Consider the following 12103-nt stretch of genomic DNA (forward strand, 5'->3'; position numbering starts at 1 on the left):
TCCCTTCAAATATTTTCAGAAGTTATGTTTATAACTTTTCTGCTATGATATTTCACGGTGAGAATAATTTCTAAATACAGTGGATTCTACTTAATTGGGCCATCAGATAATCAGGGCAGCTGCTTATTCGGGACAAAGCTTACAGAACAGAAACTAATCAAGAAAACTACTTGGATTACCTCCATTTACTGGGACACTATGCCACCCAATTAGGGCAAAAGACTATTGCCGAACAGGTTCTAATTAGCATCAGTCACACGCAACACCATATTTGAGTGAAGATTTTAAATAACTTTGATTGTGTGTTTTTGTATTCAAAAAAGTGATTTTTGTCACTGATAGTTGGCAAGAAATAACCAGTAAGACAATCTTGAACTATTTTGCTCACTGTGGTTTCAAGCAATCGGGCTTGATGATTCCAGAACAGCCAGGAGTGAAAAGGAAACCATTTCAATATTTCAACAAATTAGGAACTACAAAGAATTTGAAGGTATCAGCTATTAACTTGGATGTTGCAATAAAAATGAAGATTTGGAGGATGCAATCATCAGTAGCATTGCATGAAAGCAGTCCAGAATCTGCAGTATCTGCTCTAGATGTCTCCATTGATTTTGTTCATTGGATACATTCTTCCATTGGGAAGAATCTTAGTTCTATTAGGAACTATTACACAATTTTATAGTACTGTGGTACTATTGGTAGTGTTCTAAATTGTTCTGTATTTCATTTAAAGACATAATTTGTTACTCAGTTTGTCTTTTTTAAAGAACTTTTAACTATTTCCATGAAACTTCAGCTAATTAGAACAGCCACTTAATTGGGCCAAAATGTACCACTCCTAATGTATCTCCTGATGTAACCGAAATCCACTGTATTGTTCAAAGCACATTTCTAATTAAGTAATGCATACTGTATACCATCTTGAGTTTCCGCTTCTTGTAGGCAGCCACGAGACAAATTAACACCATAGAATTTATTAACAAACCCCACACAATAAAGACAGTCAAACACTCAATATGCAAAAAAAAACAAATAGCACAGAAAACATTAACTGCAGAGTGCCACAGCCAGGGAGCCATTTCAGCACTCAGGCAAATGAAGCTGGTGCAGGAGTCCAATGGCTGCAGCTTACGGCCACAATGCCAATTCGCCGAGGCAAGCGCCGATGACTGCAGGCCACAGCTGCAGAGTCAACTCAGTGCTGAAGTGAGTAAACCTTGCAGAGTAGTGAGCTCAATGTCGGTTTGTCCTTCGCCCATGGCTTTGATACTTAAATCAAATCACACATGTAGCAAAAACTAAACACACACAGAACATAAAATATACTTATGATTGGTTATAAATCATTTATGTTTCCAAATTTTATTTTCTTGATTTATTTATTTATTTGATCTGTTTATTTTCTCTGGATTTAGAATGGTACAAGGATTCCTAGTATATGCTACTGGTGTACAACAATTGTAAAGTTTACCACATTGAAATATGCTACCTAGAGTGTAGCAGAGAGTACACTTTGGAGAGTGGGCTCAGAGGACATGATATAAGTTTTCTGCCATCGCTTTGCTTCTGGCTTCAGTAGTATTTCTCCTCTGCTGTCAAAAAAAATTAATAGAGTTTTTTGAGGTTATGAGGGACACTTCTGGAAATTAAGTCCACATGGAGGTTAATTGTAAAGTACATATTTCCCTTGTGAAACGTGACAGAGCACCAGACTTTGTTCATTGTTGGAAATGGATTAAAACTCGAAGGATATTGTCACACTTCTGTACTGTTGATGTAACCTAGGTGGTCAGGCAATTCAGCATACTTAGGAAAACCATGCAACTGAAATGAAGCACATAAACAAATGTGTAAGACATTGCCTTTCCCAACAGAAGATCCCTTCAATATATTGGTTCATTTCATTTTTAGATTCAACATTTTTATACCTCCCTCTCCTCTTCCATTCTCCATTTATGTCCGTCTCCATTTCATTCATTGCCTCTCTTTCCATTCTCTGTTCATGTTTCCTATTTCCCTTTCTTTTCCTGTTTTTCCATTTTGTTTCTCACTGCTTCATGTGCTAAGTTTTGAATCCTGATGTTTCACCCTGCCCTCACTTGCCTCTCCTTTCCCTTTCTGATTTAAATTCCACATTTTCCATTCTCCTGTAATTTGCCTCTTTTTATAATCTCACTTCCCTTCTACATCCATCCTCCTCTATTCTTGCTCCAGAATTTATCTGCACGTGCCTACTGATTTTTTTAAAAGATAAAAATGCTTTATTTGACACGGTTGTTGCAACAGCAAAGCATACAATGAAATGAATCATTTGCATCAACGACCAACTCAGCCCAAAGATGTGCTGGGAGTAGCTCATAGTGCTGCCATGCTTCTGACACCAATCGAACCTGCCCACAACTTACAAACCCTGACACATATGTCTTTTGGAAGAACACACATCAGAGTTGCTGGTGAACGCAGCAGGCCAGGCAGCAGGAAGAGGTACAATTGATGTTTCTGGTCGAGACCCTCCATCAGGACTAACTGAAGGAAGAGCTAGTAAGAGATTTGAAAGTGGGAGGGGAGGGGGAGTTACAAAATGATAGGAGAAGACAGGAGGGGGAGGGATGGAGCCAAGAGCTGGACAGGTGATTGGCAAAAGGGATATGAGAGGATCATGGGATAGGAAGCCCAGGGAGAAAGAAAAGGGGGAAGGGGGAACCCCGCAGAGGATGGGCAAGGGGTATAATCAGAGGGACAGAGGGAGAATAAGGAGGGAAAGAAAAAGAATGTGGGTATATGTGTGATAGCGAGTCTGAGTCAAAATGTGGTCGAAAAGTTGAAGAGCCGAAGAAATTACAGATGGGGAGCAGTGAAGATGGTTTCACTAAACTTCCGTCGAAGATAAGATTTAAACTTCTTCGGTGTAGGCATCACCGGAAGAGGCTTCGCAGTACTGGATTTAAAAACGCAAACACGAGGAATTCTGCAGATGCTGGAAATTCAAGCAATACACATCAAAGTTGCTGGCGAACGCAGCAGGCCAAGCAGCATCTCTAGGAAGAGGTACCATCGACGTTTCGGGCCGAGACCCTTCCTCTAGGAAGAGGTGCAGGCAAATGGAGAACCCAGAGAAAACACATGTGGCCATGGGAGATCTCCGCACAAACAGCACAAGGAATTGAACCCCGATCTTCTAATCGTTGGTGCTGAAAAGTTCGATGTAAATTTATTATCAATGTACAGATACTTTATGTCACCATATACTTTTCTGAGATTATTTATATACTTATTGAGATACAGCGCAGAATAGGCCCTTTCGGGATTCATAGTAAATACAAAGAAACACAATAGAATCAATGAAAAACTGCACAGAACTAAGATGGCCAAACAACCAACGAGCAAAAGGCAACAAACTAAATACAAAAAAAAGAAAAAGTATTGAGAACATGAATTGCAGCGTAATATTAATTGCTACACTACTATGCATGGATTTCTCTTCTGTTAGCATTCCTCACATTGCTGGCTACCACTTGCCAAATTGGATATGAAGGAAGATGGCATTATTTGTCATAACTCTGCCAGAGAAAGGAACCTATTCTGAATCAGTCCATGTGGTTATTTGGGGAGGGGGGAGGGGGGAGAGACTCTGAGAACATGGTGTTCAAATGGTTACAAGCATTCAGGGATTGTGAATAAAACAATCATATTATGCTCTTCTCTCAGGATTATACATATCGTTGAAAATCAGTATTTTCTCCTAATTATGTAAGTAACTGAAATAATCATAATGCTCAGTTACAGGTTATGCCTTGCCAAGCTAAAAATTCAATCAAGTATTTTTGGGTGCAAGTCATTCTAGGCACTTGCATAGTTGTTTTAAATTTGAATTTTACCTTATTTTCGCGATGCAGCACAGAGTAAGCCAGCTCCGTCCACTCTCCCCACCCCCCAGCAACCCCCGACAAACCCGATTAACCCTCGCCTAATCATGGGACATTTACAACAAACCCGATTAACCCTAGCCTAATCACGGGACAATTTACAATGACCAATTAACCTACCCAGTACGTCATTGGACTGTGGGATGAAGCCGGAGGATCGAGAGAAAACCCACACATTCCACGGGGAGGAAGTACAGAGACTTATTACACAGAACAGCACCGCAATTAAACTCTCAACTCCAAAACGCGACGAGCTGTAACAGCGACGTGTTAACACCTTTTGGCAAATTTTATGGAACTTATATCAATGTTGGGGCCTTATCGAACTGGCAATGCTGGTATGAAACACTTGCCAAGTACGTCACTGACAAACTTCATTTTTTAGCTGCATCCCAACATTTCACTAACTCCCACTGCTCAATTTGTGAAAGCCGCCATCTCCCTCCCACTCCAAATGCCTATCCTGCACTACCAGCTATTTCCTCCATTCACCCCACCCCACCCTCCCACTCAACAACCATCTCAAAATCTGCGGTCCCAATTATAACCATAAAACAATTACAGCACAGAAACAGGCCCTCTCGACCCTTCTAGTCCGTGCCGAACTCTTACTCTCACCTAGTCCTACCGACCTGCACTCAGCCCATAACCCTCCATTCCTTTCCTATCCATATAGCTATCCAATTTAACTTTAAACGACAACATCGAACCTGCCTCAACCGCTTCAGCTGGAAGCTTGTTCCACACAGCTACCACTCTCTGAGTATAGAAGTCCCCCCTCATGTTACCCCTAAACTTTTGCCCTTTAATTCTTAACTCATGTCCTCTAGGTTGAATCTACTCCACTCTCAATGGAAAAAGCCTATCCACGTCAACTCTATCTATCCCCCTCATAATTTTAAATATCTTTATCAAGTCCCCTCTCAACCTTCTACGTTCCAAAGAATAAAGACCCAACTTGTTCAACCTTTCTCTGTAACTTAGGTGATGAAACTCAGGTAACATAGTCCCCTCCATAACATCCAAAACTCTGCCAATTACCCTTAATGCTCAATCGGCACTTTTGATTTCCTTTCACAGCCCTCCACTGCCCCAACTGTTTGTGCTGGGCACATTCCTCTCAGCCACGACTCAGATCTCATGGTCCAAGGGCTTCCAAACATCCAAAACCAGTCAGAGAATGTCACAATCCTTTGTAGGGACTTCTGGTCCGATGCTTGACTGCTCCCATACCAGATAGAGATGCAACTTGTCAGAACGTTTTCAATGGTACTCCTGTAAAATGTAGTTAAAGTGGGAGAGGGGGAAGCTTCCTTACATCAGTCTTAAGAGAGGGAGGCGCTGCTATGCCTTCTTGTTCAGGGAGGTGATATTAAGAGACCAGGTGAGGTCATTCGTGAACTCCCAGGAACTTGCTGCACTTAACTCTCTCTACGGAAGAGCCATGTATTCGCAGAGGAAAATGTTTCATCTGCACCTTCCTGAAGTCCACAATTTCCTTTATCTTCTCTACATTCAGGCTTTGGTTGTTCTTCTCACACAAATCCACCAGCCGCTCCACTTGCTTTCTATACTCCGTCTTGTTGTCGATTTTGATGTGAGCAACCACTGTCGTGTCATCCGCAAACTTGATGACCCGGCTTGAGCTGGATCCGACGCGTGTGAACAGCAGCGGCTTGAACACGGAGCCTTGCGGCGCGCCAGCGCTCAGCCTAATGGGGCTAGAGACGTTGCTAACCACGAGGGCTGATTGTGGCCTTACTGTTAAGAGGTCCAGTATCCAGTTACATAGGGAGGAAATGAGACCCAGCGAGGTCAGTTTCCCCACCAATTTCTGAGGTATGATGCGGTCTATAAAAAGCAGTCTGGCATACAGACCCCATTTTCGATAAGTGTGACAGTCAGTGTAGAAGATTGCAGAATAGGGTGGGTTGAGGATTTGAATGCCATTGCAAGGTTTTTCAAATGCAAGTCGTTCTGGGGAAGCACAAACAAATGTAATGGATAAAGGGGACTTGGTATGAGCTAGATCATGGGCACCAGAATTTCAGCAGTAGAACATGGTAAATTGAATTATGAATCTGGACCAAGGTAAATCAAGGATGAAAATATGGGCAACAGCAAATAAACTGAGCGAGGGAAGACAATAAAGCAGCCCAAATACAAGCTAGACGAAGTGATGATTCAGCAATATCATTTTATAGAACATTGCATAATTTATATTATATGTACACTTTTTAATTGTTGATGATTTTTTATTTAATGTGGGTGATATTTTCTCATTGTTTATTATTGTTCATCAAACTACAGCATCTTTGAGTGTTAAAAAGCCAAAGGAACCATCAGGCTCCGCCTCAATGAGCCCGATTTCGATTTGGTAACAGTAGGAGCTTTCAGAGTCAGATTAACTTTGAGCTTTACTACCCTGTCACGTTCAATTCATCGACGAAGATGTATCGCAAACAGGATTTGTCAACATCTGCATGCGAATTTCGAAAAACAAGTATAACCTTTTTAAAGCAAAATGAAATGTGAAAATTCAGAAATAATTGTCATCGTCTTAAAAAACAAGTATCCTAAACTAGATAACATACTACTGTTTTTACCTTCTTTAAGTATAAGCACCTTTTCATTAGATTATACTGCTGGCGCAATGAGAAGATTTTAGTGTAAAATCCACTACCTTTTATTGAAAATAATTCCGCTCTCCAGCAGCAAATCACTTACTACTTTTTGTGCTTGCTTACGGGGAATTCCGGGTCCACTAAAGTGCGTTCTTATACCATTAGATCATTTGTTGTTTCTTTCTTAGGCTTCTGTTCTGTTTGACAGCAAGAAAAAAAGACATGGTTACATTTTTGTTCTCAAATCAATTTCTTTGAGCATTTGATTGCACGGGCGCCTAGTTTCGTGCTCCATTGTGTGAAGCCTGAATTCACCTTGAATCTCATCTCCCTTGATTTGCATTAATCCCCCATCTTTAACCGGCATCAAATCAGTGTGTCAGATCTGCAGATGAAATTCATTCCAATTGCTCTGAAGTCATTTTGAAGAACCAATGTCCAGCTGCCACACATTTGCCATCATACATTGAAATAAAGCTAGAGTGTTGCTAAGGCAACCGGCTCTGTGCGACAATGTGCATTGTGTCTGTAAGGACTCAGATTAATAAAAGGCTCCTGAAATCGAGATGCTAAAGCAGCTGCTCCGCGTGTCAGCAATAATGTCCTGTTCGTCTGATGTCCAAATAGAAAGCAGCACGAACGGTGAACAATGTTGCCTCATGGAACAATTTTAACTACAAACAGTTAAATTATTGGAGGTCTTAATGGATATTAGATGCGCCAATGAACAAAACAATTATTCTGTGCTTAACCTAGATATGTTTCTATTGTCGGCACAACTGATGACCTGGATACAAATGATCCCCAAAATATGCCCGATTTGTTAAGTTTTTTTATAAGCACTATCTTCCTGTGAAAATCATTAGCATGCCAATCAATAAGCTTAAGAATCTTGTCATGAATCGATACAAACGGGCAGAATTTTGGAATACACGCCTAGAAATTCACGGCTGGTCAGTACTGTTAAATGTAAATACCTGTATGTAGCCACTTCAATCCGTTCTACTCTGCCTCTATAATTGATTCAATTGACTTAATTGAACGAACTTCGACAGGAAGTACACCACACCGATGCCATGTAGAGTGCATTTAGCATTAATAACCAGGTACGATTTTCTCGGCGTTTTAACGTCACGTGATAGAATATACCTTGATATACAGTATTTAAAATCTGTAGCTCGATGGCCTCTGCTAAGTATATAGTTCAAATGGGTTTATCGTAAAATACAACCATATCCACACAACCACCAGTTACCTGATTTTCCACCAACCTAAAGTGCAGTGTCAACCCGATTAATATTGATTGTAAATTGCATTTTAGATTATATAGATCAAACTCGTCAGCAAATAGCTACTGGTACTCTTGCATTACAAAAAACAATCTTGATTTAAAAGACTCTTTTTCAATCGAGTTACCAGCAAACTGGAAAAAGAGATTGATCAATCAGCGCCTTCGTTGTTTTGTGGATGAGCTTGCATTCCAGCACAACTCTTTAAAAGCAGAACACACCCAATGTTAAATGTAGCTTGCATTTGAAAATCCAGAACTTTGTGCTGTTTTGCCAGTTTGGGGCATACGTGTTTCAAATACCCATTATCTAGGTCTGGATCTCTTGCTCTTTAAGAAAGATTTAGTTGGAAAAAATACCGTTAAACCCTCGTGTATTATTCATTCTTATTAACGTTCTTTCAAGACATTTTGAAGCTAAAGTTTGTTATCTCACCCCTCGGGTGTTTTATTCAGTGCCTCATAATAGATCACAAAAATATTCCGTTGCGATTAATCGATGGAAGGGATCAATCAGCAAACCAGATGGAACAATGCAGCCACGCTGTTCCATTGATATTGCGCTGAGAAACTAACTTTTATCTTTGCATATCTGTATTATGCACCCAACAGTGATAAAACATTTCAATGTAAAGAAATTCTAAGCTACTTTCTACTATACTTGTTAATTTCGAAAATTCAGATGTGATGCAACAGGTAATCGTCACGTGAGAAAGTCGCAATGATACAAAAATTGTATTAAGAGAAAATTAGTTATTGTATATAAAAATTAACATTTATTTGTATTTGTTTTTAATCTGGTGTACGTTATCCTCTTTTTCCCAGTGCACGAAATATTTCTTATTCGTTAGCAACTGTCAGAGACTATTTATTCTGTAGGGAAATTTGTCTTATTTCCTCATTGAACGTAATCGCTAAATGTATGGCTTGGAAATAAAAATGCTCCGTCTAACACTGCAAGTGTCGGGATGCGTTTACTTGCAACATCCAGCACTGACCCCACCACGTTTAACTGGTATAATGGAACAACTGCATTGCATCTGGGAAACGCATTGAGTTCCACATACAGGCTGGTTTTGTAGATAGGCCATCAAACCTCTGAAATAGGAAACTGCTGTAGGAAATCTTTAAATAACAGACTATCCTTCAGATCGCCATCATCATTATTTCATGTACTAACAACCAGCCTGGGGTATCTGGTACCTTTGTACGCAGGCAATTAAAAGGAAAGAACCAAAATCAAGAACTCATGTAGCCAAATGTTGGACCAACTTCCAATCTTTTTTGCTTACATTAATTTTATCACAGGAATGTATTAGGGAACATTTTAGATTTACAGTTCATCCCATATGAATGGTCATATTCTTTTCTATTAAATACAAGATCTGAGAATGGTGCACAATGATTCATTTACTGGTCTACAACAAGATTAATGATGCAGACGTTAGAGCTGAAACACTCCACATCAGCTGGGGAATCTAAGCAGATCTTAAGTTTAAACCTTCCTTTAAAACATTAAAACTTATTTGCTCTATACATTCACCTACTGAGTGAACTGCAATTTACACATTCCCTTTAACTCCCACCCAACTGAGATTTAGAGACACGTGCGGTTCCAAGGCATTAAGTTAATGACAATAAATACATATGTATGCAAAGATCAAGGTGGTAGGCATAATCAGTGTTTCAGTACGTCTCCCCAACAGAATGCCATAGCTTTGATCTTCATGTTTGCTGATTTATTGGTGTGATAACTTTCTGAATAATTAACTAGTATTAATGTATTCAGACACACTAAATATTTCACTCAAAGTGACATGCATCTTCATCATCAGCGATACCAAACATCCAAGAAATGGTAGCAACCAAGAAGGAAAAGAGTGAGGAATATTACACAAATAATGTCACTCCACAAAAAACACCAGAAAAGTGGGTTAAGAGTGTTCAAATCTCATGAACCTATTCCCTCATGTACTAGGGCTCTAAAACATTTCTGTGGATATAATCCATGTATGCTACCATCAAAATTTCACGAGAATTTCATAAAGTCATAAAAGGAAAACTTAGGCTAATTACAGTTGGGCTTCGCTTGTCATTCCCAAAAAAGATGCTGAACAAAATCTGGAAAATGCTTCTCAAATTCCCTTATTTTTCAATAAATTCAGACATTGTTTAATACAAGGTACTTACCTCTTGCACAAGACAAATTTCACCAGTGTTGTAATGGAGCGTTATTTGAGTTACTGTTGCATCCCATCAGCTTGAACCAGTCTGGCCATTCTCCTCTGACCTCTCTCTCAAAAAGCTGTTTTTTTTCTGTTTCTCGCACCATTCTCTGTAAACTTTCAGATGAAAATGCCAGGGTATCAACAGTATCCGAGATACTCAACCACTCCATCTGGCACCAACAATCATTCCATAAAGTCACTTAGATATTTCCTCCTAATTGTGATGTTTGGTTTGAACAAGTGAACCTCTTGGCTATGTCTGCAAGCTTTTATACATTGAGTTGCTGCTACATAATTGGCTGATTAGATATTTGCATTAATGAGGTGTACAGGTACACCTAATAAAGTGTTCACTAATGGTAAATTTTCACCAGATTAACCTCACAGTAGCCTCCAGTGATTGAGTTTGGGTTATAACTTACGTGCCTCTGTTACAGTGTCTAATTAATTACATTGATTGTCATTGCTCTTTCCACTTTCATTCACAACATTTCTCTTTACAACCGCCCAGGATCATAATCACTATTTGCTGGTAGATTGACCTCCGCATCTTCACTAATCTATTAAATCAACCACCAACTGCATTGCTTTATTATTAAATTTGACTTTTCATCCTTGGTTGTTCTTTCTCCCTCATAGCTCACACACGCTGGTTTCCTCTACACGATGTGAATTTCATCTGGTCCAAAACTGTAGCTGCAAGCTACCAAAAAAAAGAATGTTGCTGGGCACTCCGCTATTAATAATCAAGATGCAAGCCAAATGGTTCAGCAAGGCTGCAGTTGGGGTGGGGGTGTGGTGAAGCAACATTGTGAAGTGTGGACAGTGAAGAGCAAGATCCAGCTCAGGAATTCTTACTAAGTGCTGGCCCTGTCACAATATAGTGGCATGCTAAGGTTTGGGCATTCCTGGTCAAAATTTCTGTTACTGTGAATAGCTAAACGAGTAAAAGATGAACTTATCTCTAAAAGTCATAAAGTTAAAGATGAAACATTCTTTTCAACATTTTAAGCAAGATTAGAGTATTATTTTTGTTTTGTATAATTTTAGAGTGAAAATTAGGAAAGGAGCACCATGCAAAAGTTTGGGCACCCCAAGAGATTTGAGCTCTCAGATAACTTTTACCAAGGTCTCAGACCTTAATTAGCTTGTTAGGGCTATGGCTTTTTCACAGTCATTGTTAGGGAAGGCCAAGTGATGCAAATTTCAAAGCTTTATAAATACCCCGGCTCCTCAAACCTTTTCCCAACAATCAGCAGTCATGGGCTCCTCTAAGCAGCTGCCTAGCACTCTGAAAATTAAAATAAATGATGCCCACAAAGCAGGAGAAGGCTATAAGAAGATAGCAAAGCATTTTCAGGTAGCCCTTTCCTCAGTTCGTAATGTAATTAAGAAATGGCTGTTAACAGGAACGGTGGAGGTCAAGTTGAGGACTGGAAGAACAAGAAAACTTTCTGAGAGAACTGCTTGTAGGATTGCTAGAAAAGCAAATCAAAACTCCCGTTTGACTGCAAAAGACCTTCAGGAAGATTTAGGAGACTCTGGAGTGATGGTGCACTGCTCTATGGTGCAGCGACACCTGTACAAATATGACCTTCATGGAAGAGTCATCAGAAGAAAACATTTCCTGCATCCTCACCACAAAATTCGGCACCAGAAGTTTGCAAAGGAACATCCAAACAAGCCTGATGCATTTTGGAAACAAGTCCTGTGGACTGATGAAGTTAAAATAGAAATTTTTGGCCGCAATGAGCAAAGGTATGTTTGGAGAAAAAAGGGTGCAGAACTTCTTGAAAAGAACACCACTTCAACTGTTAAGCACGGGTGGATTGTTCACGCTTTGGGTTTGTGTTGCAGCCAGTGGCATAGGGAACATTTCACTGGTAGAGGGAAGAATGAATTCAATTAAATACCAGCAAATTCTAGAAGCAAACATCACATCGTTTGTGAAGAAAAAAAGCTGAAGATGAAAAGAGGATGGCTTCTACAACAGGATAATGATCCTAAACACACCTCAAAATCCACAATGGACTACCC

The 12103-nt window shown here is 39.8% G+C and overlaps 1 long non-coding RNA gene across 1 annotated transcript; it reads right to left on the reverse strand.

Moving 5' to 3' along the window:
* Window positions 1-1010: 1010 nt before the first annotated feature.
* LOC134344126 (uncharacterized) lies at window positions 1011-10502 on the reverse strand. The gene is made up of 3 exons (XR_010017364.1): window positions 10029-10502; window positions 6654-6747; window positions 1011-1824 (listed from the first exon to the last, which is right to left on the reverse strand). It is a non-coding gene; the product is annotated as an uncharacterized LOC134344126 (long non-coding RNA).
* Between the last annotated feature and the right edge of the window lie 1601 nt (window positions 10503-12103).

This window comes from Mobula hypostoma, chromosome 3 (assembly GCF_963921235.1).
Source record: "Mobula hypostoma chromosome 3, sMobHyp1.1, whole genome shotgun sequence".
NCBI classification, from domain to species: Eukaryota; Metazoa; Chordata; class Chondrichthyes; order Myliobatiformes; family Myliobatidae; genus Mobula; species Mobula hypostoma.